The 20,912-nt window shown below is 36.4% G+C and overlaps 1 protein-coding gene across 1 annotated transcript in view; it reads left to right on the top strand.

Annotated features, from left to right (window-relative positions):
- Positions 1-3,057: 3,057 nt before the first annotated feature.
- The window catches only part of RASSF1 (Ras association domain family member 1), a 1,450,617-nt gene continuing 1,432,762 nt past the window's right edge, over positions 3,058-20,912 (top strand). The window contains exon 1 of the mRNA XM_044078648.1: positions 3,058-3,345. The gene's annotated coding sequence lies outside the window, so the exon portion shown is untranslated. The remainder of the gene's footprint in view (positions 3,346-20,912) is intronic.

The raw sequence follows: 20,912 nt of genomic DNA, 5'->3' as shown, positions 1-20,912 counted from the left end.
ACAGTCTCACTCCATCCTTAAGGATGTAAATGTACCTCAGTGTTAAATCTGCCAACTCAGTGCTGATAATCTGTACATCTACTGTATTCCTGACCACAAGCACAAGTCATATGTCAAACCCTAAAGGAAAGCACATAAAATGCAACATGCCAGGCTGTCATTATGAAATGCCCACAAACCCTGCATTCAGTATCTATGAATAAATTATCCCTCAATCCAATATGACAGGTTTAGCTAAACCATTTTGTGGATTTTATTTCAATACTTAGGTGCATAATGCACCAAGGATTGCCATTCTACTCTTAAGGGCATAACTCCCCTTTAATACTGACATTACCTTAACCATATTGCAACAGCCATTGCAAGAAGTTTTGCAGTTGGTAAAAGATCATTGCCAACTCCATACAGATATACTCTTGATACATACTGCACTCCTCACCTTGAACAAAAGCCAAATGCGCACACACACACACACACACACACACACACACACACACATGGAAAGTAAGTAAACTACATCATGGATCACTGTTGTAAAACATCCCTCAATTCAGCATCTATGCATAAGATGACATATCTCAGTCCTCTTTTAACAATTCTTAGTAAGACTTGCAAACTATTATACTTAGACACTGAAGTATTACTTTTGACTGGTTATGCTTCTGACATTTGGCTGTGATTAGTTGAAAGAAATTAAGTGCAAAGTAATGAATTTCAGTTTGTTTCAGACACACAGCACACGCACATTTCTCAACCATTTCACTGCATTCAAATAAATGCAGTGGTCAGTCATAACACATTAAGCACCTCTTTACGCCACACTCTCCAAAAATTGCTACATTCTGGCTGGAACACTACTTTTGTTTGATGGTGTTCAACAGTAAGAAATTCTGGTCATAGTAATATATTTCAGCTTGCTTCACAGATACAATATACTCCCCTCTAGTTCTGAAGGTTGTCGTAAAATGTCTACAAAGGTGCAGTTTAGTCATACAGCTGTTGCTTACAAGAAGCACATTTTCTCCATTGTTGCAGTTCATGGTCATGTGGCTAAGATTTTAAGACTAAGATAAGGATGTCAGTAACCTCATATGTGCCCTTTATGATAGTAAATGATGAACGAATACGTTTCTGCATTGCTGCAGCACATAATTTTGTAACTAGCAGTTTGAAAACACAAAGTGTATATGCTAACAGCCACGGGCACTCAAAGGTAAATATTCTGTTCTGGTTGTTGGAATTATTTTATTAGTATGAAAGGACAAAGGTTTTAGGTTTTTAGAGACCCATTTGAATTTTTCATTTTTCTTTGCCGACATTGATTTCGTATCACCAGAAGGCACACTTATTTTTATGCACTGTCAATTTAATTTACAACATTGAAATGTTTGCTCTATGTCTGGATTACTGTCATCTGTCCATTTTTGTAAGATCGAAACAAATATTTTAATCCTAATATACAGTGCACACACTGGCACCTCCCCATGTGCTTATTCTCCATGACTTTTCTTAAGCTGAAATAATGGTATTTGGAAAATATTGGAATCCAGTAAATCACCCACCTACCATGATATAGCCATCCTCTCTTTTCAAATTTAGACAATGAAAATGGCCATTCAGATGACAACGGGCTGGATAAACTATGAACCTAATATTCTTGTATCCCACGCAAATTCTTAATAAACGTGTACATCAAAAATAAGTCACTTTATGTAATCAGACGTCTAAAAACAGAAAGCAGCCCATTGCATTACGCTTGGCTATTTTTTTTTTCTGGGCTAGTGATAATACCATTTTAACTCTGCGGTAATCAGTAATCCACACGTTTAAAATTACATAATTTTAAAATACTTCCAACGTTAGTGTCACTGTCAAAGCAAGCACAAAAGACTGTTATCTCATCACTACTGTCAAGTCTACCCATAGTTATAAACATAGTTTTTTATTTAACATTTGCTAATTGGGTTGTTGAACTGGTCCAAGGAACCCTTTAGTCAGGACAGGCCAGAGAGACCAGACGATACAGCTAAACATGCAACAGAATGTAAAACTACTTACACAGAATTTTGCATTAGTAGTAACATATTTACAGAACAACTTCTTTTCTGTAGAGAAATAGATAAGCCCAAATATAATCAAGGATACTTTTACATATCAGCACACTTCATTTGGACAGATGGTTGAACAAGAGGATTTAATTTCTAAAAAATAAAACACGTACAAGCAAATACACCAGGCAGCATTCTAAAATCCACCATGTTTTGCCACAAAATATATATTTTCTTTTGTCACGGCCAGTCGCAATATACTAAAATTATGAAAAAAATGAAAACTATTTAAAATGCTACTGGATGAAGACTGAATGAACACCATCGATTAGAAAGCGCTTATTATCCCGTTTTGCTACGCGTTGTTTATTAAAAACTAAAGTTTATGTTTTTTTTTAGCCGTGGTGACTTTTCACTTTTATTTTATATACTTTATTAAAAATTATGAGCCCACTACTTGATGCACCGATTGCAAACGCAAACTGCAGATCATCTTATTCAAAATCAGAGCATAACTGATGCGTACTGACCAAAATAATCAGTGACTGCATATACTGAAAAAAAATGCAGCTGTACTGAAAGAAAACCCTTACAATCCCCCACGCACACACTCTACCACCACCACCGACAGCTGGATATGAACATTGTATTTCTCCCGCCTACGAGAGACCCCAGTCTCAAAACTTTTTATTTCGAGCGTACTCTTGCATGCAGGGTCCTTAAGGTGGAGCGGCTGCGACATGTACGTTTGGGCAGAGTGCAGATGACCGCTATTGTTACTTTCTTTGCAAGGCTTGCCAGATTGTAGTAGTTATCTTGTGAAGTTGTTTCCCTCCCCTCTTGTCTCTGGACCGTCCCGTAGATTTTAAAGTTGGGGACGCCTCCTTACGCGTTTCCGCCCGTGGTCTATGCAGACGAGAATCGTTAGAGTCCTACGTGTCGGATTCGGAAAGGCGCAGTCAGCCTATCTGTGCAAGTGTGCAGGTGGGTGAAGTGGTGTGCTGGTCCTGCCCAGGGATCTTCTGCACACCCAGCTGTGGGCAGTCAGGTGCCCATCAGGGACGCCTATCAAGAAGTGGGATTACGTTCCTGGAACTGCTTCACTGCATTTCAAATCTCTCATCTGTATGCTTTCTGGATTTACATTGCAGCTCATTGCCAGTTGATTTACGTGTCCATCTGTAGAGATCGCTGGACTTGGCATGCTCTCCTGAATGGGCAGGGGAGTTCATCGCAACCATCTCTACGCCTCTATACCACTAACTACAGGCTCTGTCATGTGGTAGTTACAACGAACGTAAGTTTTGTCTTCCTGTAACTTAAGAGGCACTGCATATAGCGGTTTTTAAGTGAGATGTCCGAGTACGCATCTTTCCGTGGGTGTAGTCAGGCTATGCACAACCATGTCATAAGTCATCTGTACAAAGTCATTTTTGGAGTAACATTTTAGATAGTGCAAGAACACGCGTTCAGATACTGTAATATATATATATATATATATATATATATATATATATATATATATATATATATATATGATCGTCTATCCCCATGAATTATCTATCCATTCATCCATCCATCCACACAACCCTTTTTTCCCATTTTTGCACATGGGGACAGGGTGTAACTGTCCTCATGAATAATGCCTATATTAAATTAGCAGGCTACTTAACAAAGGCTTTTATGTGAGAGCCAATGCTGCCTGCCTTACTTACAGCCTTGAGGTCCAGGCAAGCAATTCCAGAGATACTAAGCATGCATTACAAATTATACAGAAAAGTTAACAGATAAGTTACATGCATTCAAGGTGATATAGCAGATAATGTCTAGTTTAACTCTGTTTACCAAGAATTGTATTTCAGAAGTTGTGTATGAGTAATAATTACCTGGGGGAAAAACTATATTCAGCATAATATTTAGTATAAAAAGGAGCTTTCCAGGAAACTGCACTTCAAAAGGTCTGTATAAAGAATTATGACCTCATGAGTGAAACTCTGTTAAAGGTGTGAGTGTAGTCCCAATGTCTGCCACTCTGTGGATTACAAATTGTTAAATATAGATTATTACAGAGTTAAAATGGAATAGCATTAGCCTCTAATGCTAAACGTGGGGAAATAGCTGACCAGCATACATATATTTATCTGTCTATCAATCTAAATATATATCTGTATTTTGAAGAGTGCTGCAGTTGCGGCAGCTGTCTTTCTGGAGTGTGCCTTGATGGGGCCAGCTAGAATTTTACCACAGCAGACACAGAAGATGATGTAGTCTGCTAGCCAATTTTATAGAGAAGTGAAAAGAACTTTTAGTTTATATAAATACTTGACTAAATTTTTTGAGGGAGATGATTGTGAGTAGGGTAATTTATTTTTAGATGTATATGTTTTCCAATAAATTGTCAGGCTGAAATCTAGACTGTATTGAAAACCAATAGATTCAAAGGTTCATTGGTACTTACTAGGCTATTGATCTCTGATGATCTTTAGAAGCCTAGTCATACATTGCCATGATGTTTTTAGCCCTTATATTTTAAGTCTGAATAATCCAGAGATGAGGAGAATATTTACATGTTGCCCTTATTCATGAGGGACAAGGGTGCTAAACTAGGGCTAGATTTGTGGTTACCCACTCATTCACCCAGATTATGTTTAAATAATGTAAGAGAAGTACTTGTTTTATGTGGAGAGGAAAAAATGATTCCAAAAAAAATGGTATTCTCTGTGTTAACATAGCTACTCCACCAGCATGCTCTGTTTATGTTGCAAAAAAAAATTGAGTGTGCAGTAGGTCTGACAGGATAGGGTCTACTGAGGGGCTGTATGTGAAGCAAAGATTGCTGTTCAGTAGCCTGTATGACACAGAGAAAGAGGACACAGCTCTGAGACTAGTTTTTATGATTTAGGCCCTTGATTTTCCTAGTAAGAAACGTTGTGGGTGTTCAAGTTGTGCCAGCTGTTTGGGCAGGTACATACTGGAGGGGACATTATACTTAATGCTCAACCTGATGGTGCAGAATGCAGTGAAATGATCACATCCCTGGATCTGGATACAGTGCCCTTAGTAATAAGCTATGCAATGAAGAAGGACTTTCTTTGAACACTGTGTATATGGAAATTGAATGACAGTTCATTGCCTGCATAGGCTCCCAGGTCCATCACTACTGGAAAGAGACTTCTTGCTTGCCAAGGGATACTATTTTACATTTCTTGGCATTTAGTTTTAATCAAAGGTTTTGAAACTAGGTATAAGATTGGGAAAGGCCTTCTTGGAGTGTAGTCTGGACAATTTATGATGGCACCAAGTTTACAGTCATCTGCAGACTTGGTCAGCCATAAATCTTTAATAGTAGAGTTGACCTCCAAGAAGTACATGCAAAAGAGTAGTAGCCCAAGGACTGAACCATGTGATACACCACTAGTGACAGGTCTTTTAGGAGATAGAGCAACCCAACATAATTTTTTAAGGTTCTGTTTGTGAGCCAATTTGCTATCCAGAGAGTTACACAAAGATTGATATTCATCTGGAGTAGTTTATTTATAGTAACTGAGAACAGTACAGTGCTATGTCTTTGTGAGATGTACATATGCAGTGTGCACTGATTTGTCCCCATCCATTGCTTCACAAACCTTCTCAAGGAAGTCAGTTTGGTTAAGTAGGCAGGATGCGATGCTGATAAATCCAAACTGGCTTGGTTTGAGAGAGTGTAGGCTACCTTTGTCCTTATTTATTAATTACACAATGATCCTTTCCATACATATTCCTTACAGATGAGGCAGGTCAGACTTGTGGGTCTATAAGTCTCCCGGTCTGTTGACACCCCATCATTGTTCAAGGGGATGACAGTTGTGGTCACCATATGTGTGGCACAAAGCATGTTTGGAGGCTGAAATTGAATTGCCTTTGTAGGGGGTTTGACAGGTCCAGTTTCAAGCTGACCAGTAAGTGGCCTGCTGCATAGAAGCATTGTTCTTGCCCTTGGATAGTGCCTTGAGGACTTGATCGTGGGAGCTTTGAGGTGGAGATCTAGATGTGGGTATGAAATCTGGGAATATAAGAGGGGAAAGAGGGTGAAGTTAGAGCTAAATTTATCCTCTAGTAGATTGGCTATGTCCTGTGGGTTTGAGTATGTGATATAATGTACTATCAGCTCCAAGTAATGCTGGACATTGCAAGGTTTCAAACATAGTTAAGGAAGACTTGATTGTCCATTGCCTGAGTGTCTATTTTTACCTCATATCTGGCTTTGGTTAATTTTATCAAGGTCCAGAATTCTTGTTAAGTTTAACAGGCGATTCTCTGCACCTTAAGAGTTACAATTATATGTATGTGTAGTGAGTTTTTTATTTTATTATAGAGCCTGTTTATATTTGAATTCCACCATAGGGGGTTTATTTTTGAATTTGGCATTTTATTTACTTTGGAGGGGACGAGATCATAATGTTTTGCATATGACCAATTGCCACCTTTCATATACTGTTGGTTCCATATTTGGGCACAATATTTTTGTGCATTAAGCAGATTGCTGTACATAAATCTCAGTGCAAGAACAAGAGTGTGGTTCAAGGTAGAGATTTTATAACAAAGGTTATGATGAGAGGATGGTCACTAGATCAAGGACACAGATATGGTAGGTTACTGATTGGAGGTAACCAGCATTCTAGTTTGCCAACTGGACCTAAATGTATTGCTAGCTGTAAAGCTGATACCTGGAGAATGACCAAGATCTTTCAACATCACTGGCATATATTAATATACAGATGCTTAAAACTGTGGGTGTAAGACTGATATGAGCAGGTAGTAGGTCTTAAAACTGTTACAGGTAGTTTAAGGAAACCCAGAATATGTAGAGTTCATTTGCAGGCACAAGGTTGGTGTGTATGCGGGTAATGCTGTATGTGTAAATACATCAAAATACAAATGTGTTTATAGCACTTTCTAGTAACTGAGTGTAGTATGTGGTTTAACAACTACAGTAGTACTTAATGTTACTTGTACATGTGTTTATTTTATGTGGGCAAGAGCATTTGAAGTGTTTGTGACAGTATCAGAGCACACTAACAAAACTTATTATATAAGGTGCACCCAGGACTGAGCTTCCTTTGTATAAAGGAATAATAAAGGACATATTGTTTTCTTCTACTTATTAGATGAAAATATTGTCTTAATGTGAGGTTGCAACACAGATAACTTGTTGAGGGTCGGAGGAAAGTGGCAGATTTGATTTCAAGCCATTGGCAGTAAAAGGTTAAATAAAGTATTTAGCCTGACGTTCTTTTTGAATGCTAGAAAGAAATTCATTAAATATGTTAATTTAACATTTTTGTGTATAAGAACATGTAAAAATTAATGTAACTGTTTTTTCCACTCGTGAAACAATTGTGAAGAATTCTGACTGAAATATTCTTGCATGCTAGTATATATTTGATCTTCCACAGTTATGTTATTTTAATTTGTCTATAATAATTTGTTCATATCATAGTTATCAGTGGAGATTCCTTTGTGACTTCTTGATATTTTGGTTGATGTTCTACTCTGCTCTGCTCTCCGATGTTTAAGGAGACCGAGCTGATCAGAGAGTTTAAAGTCTGTAGTCCTTTTAAGATAATATTTCAACTGTCTGTGAATGTCTTTGGTGTGCAGAATCGTCTCCCTTTTGTACTGTGGAATGGGATGAAAAACAAGAAGCTGAATGTATTGGTTTAAAGAGAGACCACCTTAGATGTAAAAGAGGGGTTGGGCATATGTGCTTCTCTTGTTACTGTAATAGACCTTTTAGGGTTCTTTGCACATGGAGTCTTGTAGATCTGAGATTCTGTTAACAGAGGTAATGTCTAATAAGATTTTTCAATATAGGTGCTTCAAACAGCAGAACTGTCTGATCAGACAGCGGCAGTGTGACCTTTTCAGAGATAAAATTTTAGTGTCGTAGAAGAAGAATGGGTCTCCTAGGAGGTCCTGCGTACAGGGTAGCTTTTAGGAATAATTTAACCCAAGCACTGTAAGAGACCAGAGGGTTCAAAATGAGGCATGCTGAAACTGCAGAAAGATGCATTTTGACAGAGACATGGGCAGGGCTTGGATCGAACAGTTCAGAAAGATATTGCAATATCAGAGATATTGAAGTGGTGCCAGGGTCCACACAGTTCTTGCTGCATCACACTGAAACCTTGTTTTCATTTGGATAAGTATAATTCTGTGCTGTTGGGCTTTCTGGCATACTGCATTATTTTGGGCTGCTTGAGGATGGAACAGATGATTTTGTGTTTATAGCTTGAAACCTTCAATACTTTGAGCCTAAGGCCTTTGAGACTGGTGGGTATGAAAGCTTCCCCTTACTGGAACAACAATAGTTGTGTTGGTCTGTGAGGTTGTTGACATACTTGCATGGGGAGCCAATTAACATGTATCCCATGTCCTTTAGGAACATCCTGGCTACAAAATGACACCCTTTTAAGGCTTTCAGTAAAAACTAGAACTAAGTTTTAAGCAATGTCTTATCTTCTGGTAGAAGCACATATAGGTTTTAGTGTCCACGACTGTTTTCATAAAGGTCTTGAAATGAGGTGGAATTAGGTTCAGTTTATGAAGGTTAAGTGTGCTCCCAAATTTAGAGAAAAGGAGGGGTGTGAATTAATGTCCAGGGTATCCATGAATGTATTCTTTAACAACAGAGGGTGGAGGTATGTCAGGATGAGAATTTTGAACTTTGTTCACAGTTATCACGTTATTTACATTTGGCAAGTATAGGATGAATGTCTAAAACCTTTATTTTATTTGTCAGCAGTATTGGGTCCACCACTATGGCTTTGCATTCTAGGAGTTATTGAAGGATGGATCTGGCTAAGTGCAGTTGATTTCTGGGCAGATTCCAGAAGCTCATTATTATATAACCTGAGATAGGAATTTATCTTTGTCATATTCAAGAGGTACCACTTTTCCCTCAAACAAGAGATTCTCTTGTCCAAGTTTTTTTTTTTTTTTGGGGGGGGGGTCAAGAGTGATCAAAATTCAGAGGCATCTGTGCTGTGTGATGGGGATCTCTTTCCATTTCTCGGGCTTCAGTATATAATCCACATGCTCTTATCGTTCTGTGCTCTTTGCCCTTTTTCATTTCACTTCCTATGTCTGCATTGATTAATTTAGTCTAGTTTCTAAAAATGGAACCTTCTTGGTCTGGTAGTTCCTAGAGAATCTTTATATGGGGGATGTAACATATGTTTTACAGACTGCATGGTTTCCTTTTCTTATCTTTTTTATTTCTTGGGGAGGTGGAGGGGGGCAAAGAGGTTATGTCTGTCTGAAGTGCATTCAGAAGTTGCCCCTTCACATGAACACGCAAGTACATGTCTCCTAAATATTCAGTCAGTGGCAGCCCCATTGGAACACGTGGTCACTGCATCATACTTGCATTTAGTGGAGTGATTCCCCAGTTAGCAGTCTTTCCTATTCTGATGACCTTTGCCCTAACAACATATTCTCAATGTTTCTTTAAAGATGTTTTCTATATGTTTTAGTATGTTCACCTGATACTGAGTAATGTGGGAATGTCAGTTAATAGCCCAGATCCCTAAAGTGGCAGAAGTGTATACTTTTGTCAGTCCTATCAGTCAACTCTTCTGTCAGTAGATAGTGGTGAACTCTGGCACCAATCTGGTACTCCTGGATGCATTCTGGGCACAACTGATTGGTTTACCACTAGCTTTTTATAAATAGTTACAATGTTCCTGCACTCTGAAGTAGCAGTCTGACATTCAGATGCAGATGGCTGAGGATCTGGTTCTCATGAGGCATTAACAAAAACTTCCCTGACTTCTTGTACCAGTGGTGGATCAGTGGAAGGCTTGGGTTCCTTGTTCCCTATTAGTTACAGATACCCTCTCTGAATGGCGGAAAGTTCCTTTACACCCACTTAAAATGTTCCATCATGAAGTTCATTATCTCCAAAGAAGACACCTTCTGGAGGGAAGCTAAAAATAATATAAGAATATTGTCTTCTAATGTATTATACCCTATAAGAAGAGTGGCTCTGGTCACTGTAAACCAATTCATTCTTTCCAGGTCTTAATCCAATAATGCTTCTAGGTTGGGTTCTGTTATTTTTTTATATAAGTAGCAACTCTGATGTGTGAAAATGGGGGGGGGGGTGCAGGCCCTGCATACACCTCTGCAAACCTCATGTAGGTGAACTAAAGAGGTGCAGATATCAATTCAACTGCCATTCATGTATCAGGTGCCCAAGTGTTAGGCACCGGTATGGTTGAAGGCCCAGTAGGGAGAGAAATGGGCATAACATTGGGAGCAGAAGCACCATTCTATGGGAAATGTACTAAATTAGTGGGAAAATCTAAAGGAGGAGCTGGCTATGAAAGACAAACTCCGTGGTGTCCTCCTTAGGAAAGCCTGCATCTGCCGTAGCTGTCAGGGGAACCAGAGCCTGGCAGTGATGCACTCACACAACTCTGCCAGACCTGACTTTCATCTGAAGCAACTATCTCTATGTTTACTTTTAAATTGGCTATCACAGATGGGTAAAAACTTGGTTGGGGAGCAGGCACACATAAGTTTCTTTGGGATCAGAACCCCATGGCCTGAGCAGGACTGATGGGGTCTGTATGGCTACTCACTCTCTCACTACAATGTCTTTTACTAAGACTTCATTTTTATGGTGCATGTTCTTTTTGGGGATCCTAACTTGTTCTAACTCAATATTGATTTAATTCATTGTTTTGTCTTATTGATGCCATACTTGGATAATTTAGATTTTTTTTTTCTTTATTTGTATCAGCTATTATTCACTAGATCTTTACTGTACTATGTAATTATGCACATTTTCTTAGTAATCTTTTTGTATTGTAACATACAAATCTGACTTTAAATATTGTAATCTTTACTTTGGGAGCTTTTCTCCCCGGGTCTCCGCTGAAAACGGACATTTTTCTTTGCTCAGTCGGACACTACCCGGTTACCAAATGTAAAATAAAATAAATAAATAATAAATAAAATTGTTTTAAACTGCTAGATGGTTCATTCATCTGTAAGAGAGGGGAAGGTATCCCTTTTTCCAGTACTAACAACTTTCTTCTTTGTACAAAAGCTCAAAGAGTTTTTGTTTACCAAATTGGAATCTTTTTACTAGAAGTTTACAATGTTCACAATTAGTTATATTGTTCTGTTCTCATGGACAGAAAAAAAAACAACTGCAGAAAATAATCTTTAGAGGGATATCAGTATCTCACAGGTATACTTATTGGTGCCTTTTTCTGGATGCATTATTAATAACTTGAAAAGTGCATAAACAGTCAGCATTGGCCAGAAACATCAAAACTATGCAATAATACAAAAGTAAGAAAAAAAAATGTTTCAAAAGAATGTGCATCGTTCTCTTGAAGTTTTTTTTTTTTTTTATGGAAAAGATTGTGAAACTCAACTAATACAGGTGGGCATTCATTCTTGTTGTAAGAAAAGAACAGAAGGTGGCACAGGTATTTCCTTTAGAGCAGAATTTCTGGCTAGTGACCTCACTGTTGGGAGGTGTTCTTACACCTGACCTACAGAAATCTGCTGTTGAAGTCTGAAGACATTTTTTTTCTGACTGAGGCTCATATGTTGTGAATGTGTTGCAGTAGTAAACTTTATGATGAACTAAACATATACAAAGCAGTGGGACCTGTCAAGGTCTGTTCTAGAATTCTTACAGTACTGATAATATCACTAAGTAATATTTATAAAACATGCCATGAGAGGTGCATGATGACTGCAAGAGAGCCGATGTGACTGCTTCATGGGGGCAAGAGAGAAGGTGGAAACACTTGTCCTTTTAAGCTGACCTGTTGTGTTGAAAGATAAGGAATCACTGCTGAAGTAAAGGATTTTAAAACAGCTGGAAGCTTGCAGGCACAAGACCCAAGACAGTAGGGTTTCACAAGAGGAAGCCAGATCATCTTAGAGGTGATAAGCTCCCATTGAAGCAGAACAAATTTGCCATCATCAACTCCCTTTTTCCTACACAGGGTTGTGGTGTTACATCAACTGTTGCCACCTCCTTTTAGCCAGTGCCAACCTTCTTCGACAGTCATGCCTAACTGCTGCAAGTCTTCTCTCATGAAGTCCATCCATCTGTTTGCTGGACATCCTAATTTCCTTGTCTTCTTCCTGTCTCTCCCAAATCTTCTTTACTAAATTGCCTTCTGCTTTCCTGTGCACATTCAAACCACTGTAATATGTTCTCTGTGACCTCCTGTACAACTAGAGCTACTTTGGCTTCTGCTCTGACATAATTATCTCTTTGTCTATCCCACAGTGTGCTTCCTATCACCCATCTTAGGCACTTCATCACTATCACCTGTAGCTTCCTCAACCATTCTGCCTTCACTGCCCAGATTTCAGTACCACACAGTAATACTGGTCTAACCACTGTTTTTGCTCACCTTACATTTCAGCTTCTTTGTCATTATTCTGTCAAAGCCTACCCCTGACACTTTGTTCCAGTTGGTTGCAGCCACCCATATTCTAGCTTTGACTTCCTCATTAAGACTTCCTTTCTCCTCAACCACATCTCACAGATAACTGAAGCTGTTAATCTCTTCCAATATTTTTTCTTCTGTCTTAGTTTTCCAACTTCTTGTGATTCCCTCATTTGCTGCCATGACAACAGTCTTGCCTGTTCTCAGTTTAATCTCATGTACTTTCAGTTATGCATTCTATTTTTCTGTCATTTGCTGAAGTTCCTTTTCAGTGTCTGCTTGTAAAGACACATCATCTGTATACAGCAACTTTGTCCATCCTGCCTCCATCATGTTTGCTCTTGTAGTCTGTCACCAGTATGAATAGCGCTGGACTCAGAGCTGAACCCTGATGCACCACACTCCCACTGGGAACCCCTCTGTGAGTCTGAACACTGTTTGTACTTGTGTCATTTCATAGGTTCATAGGTAGGTACTAGGCTATTGGCCCTAGGGCCAATATAAGCCTAGCCAAAAAGGTACCCTGGCTTTCACCACCTGGGAAAACTATTTTCCTGTGCCACTGTCGAGCAGAGCCACAGAAGTGATCCCCTTGTATATAGCTTGCACTTATTCTGCCAATATTTCTGGGGCTTTGACCCACCGCAGGACTGCCCAAAATCAGCATTCTTGGGATCTTATCATATGCCTCTCCAGTTCAAGGAATGTTCAGTTAGTTTGTCTTTTTTCAGCTGTAAACAGTGGGTCAGTTGTGCTGCATCCTTATCTAAATCCAATCTGGCCATCCCACATCTTTCTTTCTACAGATCTACATATTTGTTTATTGGTCACCATGTCCACACTTTTATGCAGTGTGACAGGAGTTTAATACTGCTGTACTGCCCACAGTTGTGAGCATCCCCTTTGTTCTTGTTCATTGGCACTAGAATGTTTATCATCCATTCATTTGGGATATGCCTTTATCTCCAAACTACTATGAGTAACCCCATGAGCCATTTCTTCCCTAACTCACCTAACATCTTGATCATATTTTCTGTGACCTCATCTGAGCCTGCTGCTTTTCCCTAACTTCATTTTCCTTAATACTGTTTTTACTTCTTCTAGTGTAGGCTTTTCTTCTAATTCCATCATAAGTTGATTAGGGACATTAGAGCTTCTGTGGGGATTCTTTATTCTTAAGCTGTCAGAATTATGCCTTCGTTCTGTCTTGTTCTGTTGACTGCTGAGCAGGTTATTTCTGGCATCCCTTACAAATGGTGCCTGATGACTATCCCCTTTTTCTGTCTTTGGCTTGCAACCTGATATGGTTTCTTTGTGCAGTCTGCTGAATCACTTTCTAGGAGCTGGTAGAATGCCTCTGATGCCTTGTTTCTGCTGTCTTAGCCTCCTTGTTAGCCAGACAATATGTTTTCTAAGCCTGGTTCATCTTTTCTGTTTCCCACTTTTTCTTACACTCTTTTTTTTTTCTTTTGATGACTTCCTGGACCTCTGCAGACCCCCATAAACTTTCCATATGACCTTATTTCCATACGTGACTCTGCTGCATATCGGTCCTGCAGTCTTCACACATGCAGTTTTCAAAACTGCCAGTCTTCTTCTTCAACTCTTCCTATTTCCTCTTCTTCATGGGGTGCTAGAGCTATTAGTATTTCTTTGAAATCTTGTGCTTCAAACCCAGTTAACTTCCAGGTCTTCGGCTTACTGTGGATCTTTGGCAGCATACCATCTGGTGGAGAGAGGTGAATAACCTGTTAGAATAAGTAGAACCTACAGTTTATCCATAAATAGTTGATAAAGTAGGCAAGCTATGTTTTTTAAATACATTTAATGAATTATTGCTTGTGACATAGGCAAATTTATGTTTATATAAAAGTAATCAAACTGTCCTTATCTGCCATTCTAGTGTATATTTCTGGTTTTCACGAAAGATCTGCATTGTCTCATGATATCAGCAATAATCATCCTTCTTTTCCTGGCTACTGACTGGGGACATACTGACCCTAAGAATGTGGAAGGCACAAATCATGAAACATAGCAACGTCAAGTTTCAGCTTTAATAATATTACAAATTAGTTATTTGGAATTATAAAAATATCTTCACCACCTGTGTACGTAGTTTGCATAAAAAACAGGAATCAGATTAGCACTTGCATTCCTTTACTATGGGAACTTCTTCAGAAACACACAATTTAAAAATCAGAACAAGAAAATACTGTTGAGCTAATGACATCACAGTCTCATTAAGACTATACAAAATATTTAACGCAATAATGGTATAACAAATAGTAAGAACTTATTTGAGAAATAAATAAATAAGAAATTTGGTAATAAATATGGTATTCTCAATTTTTTTTATATTGGTGTATTATATTTCTCAAATAAGAAGTGATATTAGGAAAAATGACTATATGTAAGATGGAAGAACCAAGTATATAGAATTATTGCAATATATCATTATATTGTGCAAAAACGAAGAGAGATAATGTTAAGATTCTTAATTATGTTGGTAATATGCAAATAGTACTGGTAGGAGATTTCAGTTGTGATCTAAGACAAAGGAGAAAATAAGGATCAGATATAAAGGTAATTTCTGACATATTAAAAAGTGGAAAGTTGTACTCATGGGATAATAAACATTAGACATATAAAACAGGCAATTTAAGAACAGATGTTGATTATGTTATGCTATTGAAGAATTTAAAAATGATATATAAAGGAATACAAGTAACAGGGATTTCAGATTGTGTAGCAATTTGGATAGAGTTATGAGAAAAATATGGGTATGTAAAAATAGGTAGCAGTATTAAAAGAATAAATGAAGCAGAACTAAACCAACAGGCAAAGAAAATGATTATACGGTTATGGGTAGATGACATTGATATGAGAATGTTCTATAAGGATAGGACAAGTTGGTGGGTAAGTTTGAAAGAAAAAATATAAATAAGAAGTCATAGAATGGCAAAAGTTAAAAAGATCATAAGATAACAAATAAGAATAAGTATAATGATCTGAGTCAACAAGCATTCAAAGATTTAATAAGTAATACAGAATCATTTGTGGAAAAAGAAAAATAGATTTATGAAATGAATCAAGAAAAATAAAACATTATTATTTAAACAATTATATTTTCTACAAGGAAAAAAGAGGAGGTGGCACTGTACCTAAGTAAATTGGTAAAAGAAAATAGGAGGGTAATAAGAGAAATGAGAAATGAAGAAAGAAAGATAGTGAATATGGAGAAAGAAATAATGAATGTTATAAGAGAACATATTAGGAAAACTTTTTCTGAAAGTAAAATGAATACACAACATAAATGGAGTTTGAAAATATTAATAGAAGAAGATAATGAAATAACAGGAAAAAAAGATTTCAATGGAGGAATTATTGAATGTCTTGAAGGCAGTGAATGTAGAATCAGCTACAGGATTAGATGGAATTAATATTGGATGTATAAGGATGTTAAAATGGCAAAAAATGCCATTTTCCAGTGGTGGAGTGGTTAGCATTGTCACCCCACAACAAGAGGTTGTCTGGTTCAATTCTTGGCTGGGTTGCCTTCTGTGCGGTGTCTGCATGTCCTCCCTGTGTTCACGTGGGTTTCCTCCAGATGCTCTAGTTTCCTTCCACATTCCAAAGACATGTGTCTGGAGTGTTTCCCATTGGGCCTCTGCTGAAAATGGGCTGTGTCCCAGTCAGACTTTCCCAGTAAACAAAATGTTAAATAAATAAATGAATAGTAAATATTAAATGAATGGTTAGAGAAAGGAATTAAAGATAAAAGTATATGTATGGGGACAATGACATTTATATGGAAAAAAGGAGAAAAAAATAGATATTAAAAATTGGAGACCAATACTATTGAATAGCGTAGACTATAAGATATTCATGAAAATAATAGAGAAAAAATCGAAAGTAAAATATATAAGTTATTGAATGAGTCAGTATTTGGAATAAAAGGAAAAAAGAAATCAGGAACGTTTGATGATAATAAAGGATGTGGTAGATGATGTGATAAATAGAAATGCAAACCTAAGACTTATGACAGGAGATGTGAGCAAATCATTTTATAAGATACAACATGATATGTTATGGGAGATTTAAAAGAGTATAATGTAAGTAAGACAATAATTATTATATTTGTTTCAGTGTATAAAAAGAATAAAGTGGGATTAATCATAATGGGGTAGTTAAGTGAGGAGGAGAAAATAAGAAGTGGTATAAGGCAGGTGTGTCCAGCAACTAGTATCTTATTTGCCTTAATTATGAATGCACTGGTTAATGAAATAAGGTTGACATTAAGAGGAGCTGAATTTTGCACAGTAGAATGGATTCAAGTGCCAGTAATGTTTTCCTTTGCAGATGACATAGTATTAATTATGAAAAAAAAAGAATGGATGAGAATAGCTTTATGGAATGGAAGGCGATTGGATAAAGTATTAATAAAGAAAAAAGTATGATTGAGGGATAAAATAATGGGTATCCAGTTTGATAAGGAGGAGATAGAAATAGTAGGTATAAAATTTGGTAAGGAACAGCAGAGATCTATACGTGGAAGAATATGATTGATACAATAAGTAATATATGTAGGTTTTGGAGAATGTATAAATTGATATTTAGAAAAAAGCATATTTAATTAATTTGGTTGTATTGGGTAAAATTTCATATTTAGCAAGTGTGTTTACAAGGTTACATATTACATTATCGAAGTTTCAGTACTTCGAATACCATATGGTCGACACTATATGATCGAAGTACTAAAACTTCGAAAATGTAATTAAAAAACAAAACAAACAAAAGTAACTGCTGTGAGCAGGGGGGAAAGCCCCCTGCACCCCCACTACCCTACTTAAATATACCAACTCCGAGATTGCACTTTAACGGAGTTAAGCACAGTAAAGGGAAGGTTTCCTTTTCTTATGCTGTAGCACAATCTCAGAGTTGGTATATTTAAATAGTGGGGGTGTGGGGGGTGCAGGGGGGGCTTGTCTCCTGCCTACACCCTTTACTTTTTCTTTTTTTTAATAATTTTTTACGAACATTTGAATATTGAATCGTTCGATCATTAAAGGTCGATCTTTGGTGATTCAAACCATTGAATATTCGATGTTCCAATAGGAACCCGTTTACAATATCAGGAGAGTATGAAAAAGATTTAATGTCAGTGGTGTTTTCATTTATACGGGGATCAAGATTAAACTTGGTCAAAAGAGAAATATATGTAAAAAAATCTGAAGGAGGATTGGTGTTAATTCAGCCAGTTGTGTGTACAGAATCATTGAATGTATATAAAGTTTTGAGATGGTTAAAAGAAAAAGATGATAGACTGATAATGAGGGTAATAAAGAAAGGAATATAAAGAAATATAGGAAAAACTCAAAGGAAACTTAAGTGCTGAAATGAAAATATGAAAAGAGAAATTGCCATTGAGGAAAATTAGTATGGATAATGTAGAAGAAAATAGAAGGAAATGGTATGAAAATGTGATGACTAAATACTGTTATGTATTTCTATAGAAACACTTGGAAAAATAAATAAATAGAAGCTGTAAAAGCAAGATTAGAAATATTTGAGAGATATGTTGAATGTATAGATTTTATTGTGGAGATTATTAAATAAGCTACCAGTAAAGGTGAATATGTCATATAAAAGTAGAAGGAATAATTTGTAGGTATTGTAGTAAGAAAGAGACTACAGAACATGTTTTTCTGGAATGTGAAAGAGTAAAGCAATTATGGCAAGAAATATGTAAAAAAAAAAAAAAAAAACAAAGAATTTATAAAAGGTTTGAAAGGTTTACAAAATATAAATAAAGATATGATAAAATATGGATATTATGGTGAAAAAAGACAAGGCAACACCAATAATTTAGAATAAAAGACCTGTACTTGTTGCTAGTGGGACCTATGTTGCATGAGCACTTCCTGTTTCTATACCACTCACAAAGGCTTGGGGAGGCAGATGGAGAGAGAAGGAGATAATAGAGTGGTGAGAGAAATGGAGGAGATAGCCAATATCTAGAATGAAGAATGCATGCAGGATTCTAATGAGATGTTTCAAAGAAATATGATGGAGATGAGTCGACAAATGATGGACATATAATTATAGCCCTCCAGTTTGCAGAGTTATGGGATGATTTACTCAAAGAAATAGTGATAAAGAGTGAGCCAGAAAATAAAGGAGGCATTTTTTGGGGGATATTATGGAGAAAATACTAAAGGAGGATGCAGAGACAATCCTGAAGAATAGTGGTGAGATGGAAAAGAAAACATATGTAGAGAAAGTAAATAAAGATAAAAGGTGAGTAGCAGAAAAGAAAAAGGCAAAAGAAAATGAAAAAATGTAACTAGGTGGCATGGATTCAAAGCAAAGAAGACAAATAAAAGGACAGATAAGAAGTCTGGGATGATTTAATAGCTCCTTTGGGTGTAAAAGCACTTGAGATAAGGGCATTTGTTCTTATTAACAATGAGCCATTTTGTGACACTATATTTGAGATTTTTCTTTCAATGGAAAATTTTCTTGGAGAATATGAAAAAAAGACTATAACCCATGGACTCTTTATGCGATAAAAGCATTTAACAGGGGAAACAAAAAAGAAGATTCATGTACAATTTCAGACAGAGGTAGAAAGGGAGAATTTGAAAGGATGATTGAAAACTTTATGTAAAGAAGTATTGGACATTGCATAAGTTCATGATAAAAGTGGTTTATAGACTGGTGGATAAAATTGTAATATTGTGTTAAAACAGAAGAGAAAACAATTACACCAAGCATGATAGATGTGGAGGGGAATAGGGGTGTCGTAAAATACTGAAGACAACCCAACCCAAAACATTTTTGTGTTAAAGAAGGAAATTTGATAAGTAAGTGTGATAAAAGAATGTTATGTTTGTGGGGGAATGGGAAGCAAAAATGTGAATTGAAATGTTATGCATGTAACAGAATTGGACATTTATGGATGTATTGTAAAAAATGAAAATAAGAGTAAGGAAAAAGAAAAGGAAAAAGAAAGAGAAAAAATGAACTAAGAGAAGAAATTTTAGAAGTAGTAAAAGCAGAAGAAAAAATAGATGAGAACAAATAATAAAGAGGACATAGAATAAGGCTCTGAAATAAGTGAAGAAGTCATAAATTGGAAGATAGTAAAAGAAAAAAAAAGAATTCTGTAGGTAAAAAGGGTAAAAGACAGAAAAAGAAAATTTAAACAGACAAGTACAAAAGAAAAAAAAGGAAAGGAAATGGAATAAAATGGAAACATGCAGCTAATGTTTGGGGGTTGGTATAATGGTTAACGTGTTTACTCAGAGACACAAGGTAGAGTGTTTGATTATCACCTTTGGGAAGGAAATTGGCTAGGCTTAGAATGGTACATCAAGGCAGCTAGCCTAGTAATTAGCTATGAATCTATGAAACCATGAATGTAAGAAAAGGGGAAAATGAAACATTTTGAGTGTTTTCAGTAAATGTGAATAGTAGTAAGAATATAGTAAGAAGAATAGGGATTTTGGAGAGGTATAATACATGTGATATCTATGTAATTATATTAGAAAACACATGACTTTAACAAATGCAATTGAAGAAAGATTGCAACCCAAGAAACTATGGGGAAGAAAGATAATCTGGAATTGGGAAAATGAGATAGATGTTCTGGAATAGCCATATTCTCTGGAAATACAGTAAAGATATTAGATGTAACTTTAGCTAAAATAGGAAGATTGACCATTGTAGATTTAAAATGGAAAGAAGTATATAGAATTATAACATTGCATGCTTATACTAATTGTAAAGAAAGGGAAAGCTTATTTCATCAGATTTTAGACTATGTAGTGATAAACATGAATATTGTAATAACAGGAGACTTTAATTGTGATTTAAGAGGCAGGCGTAAAAAGAAAGGAAATTATATAACAAAAATGTTAGAAGTTATAAGATGTGGTTAGTTAAAACTTTGGGACAAAAAATTCATGGATTTACAAAAGGGGTGTGTTTAGAACTGAAATAGATTATTTAATAGTCTCAGAAGGTTTGTTATAGGAGAAGGAGAGGCAGTAGAAAGAGGATTTTTTGATCATCTTGTAGTATGCTAGAGATAAGGGAAAATAAGGACTGTATAAAAATAGGCAAGGGAATAAAAATGATAAATGGGAAAGCATGGAATGAAGAAGGAAAAAAGATTAGTAATACAGTTATGGAAAGATCATATTACTATGAGAGCATTTTATAAAAATTGGTCTGACTGGTTGATAATTTTTAAGGAAAGATATAAAAAATATTTTTTACAGTGGAAATATGATGTGATAAAAGTAGAGAAAGAAGGATATAAAAGAACATACAATAATGCATTGGGAAATTTAGAACATAATGATAGAGTGTACTTTGACAAAAAAAATAATTATATGAA

Source organism: Protopterus annectens, chromosome 7.part1 (genome assembly GCF_019279795.1).
Source record: "Protopterus annectens isolate FY-2018-M chromosome 7.part1, PAN1.0, whole genome shotgun sequence".
Lineage (NCBI taxonomy): Eukaryota > Metazoa > Chordata > Ceratodontiformes > Protopteridae > Protopterus > Protopterus annectens.
Note: the sequence above shows the minus strand (reverse complement) of the source record. Positions and strands in the feature narration are given on the sequence as shown.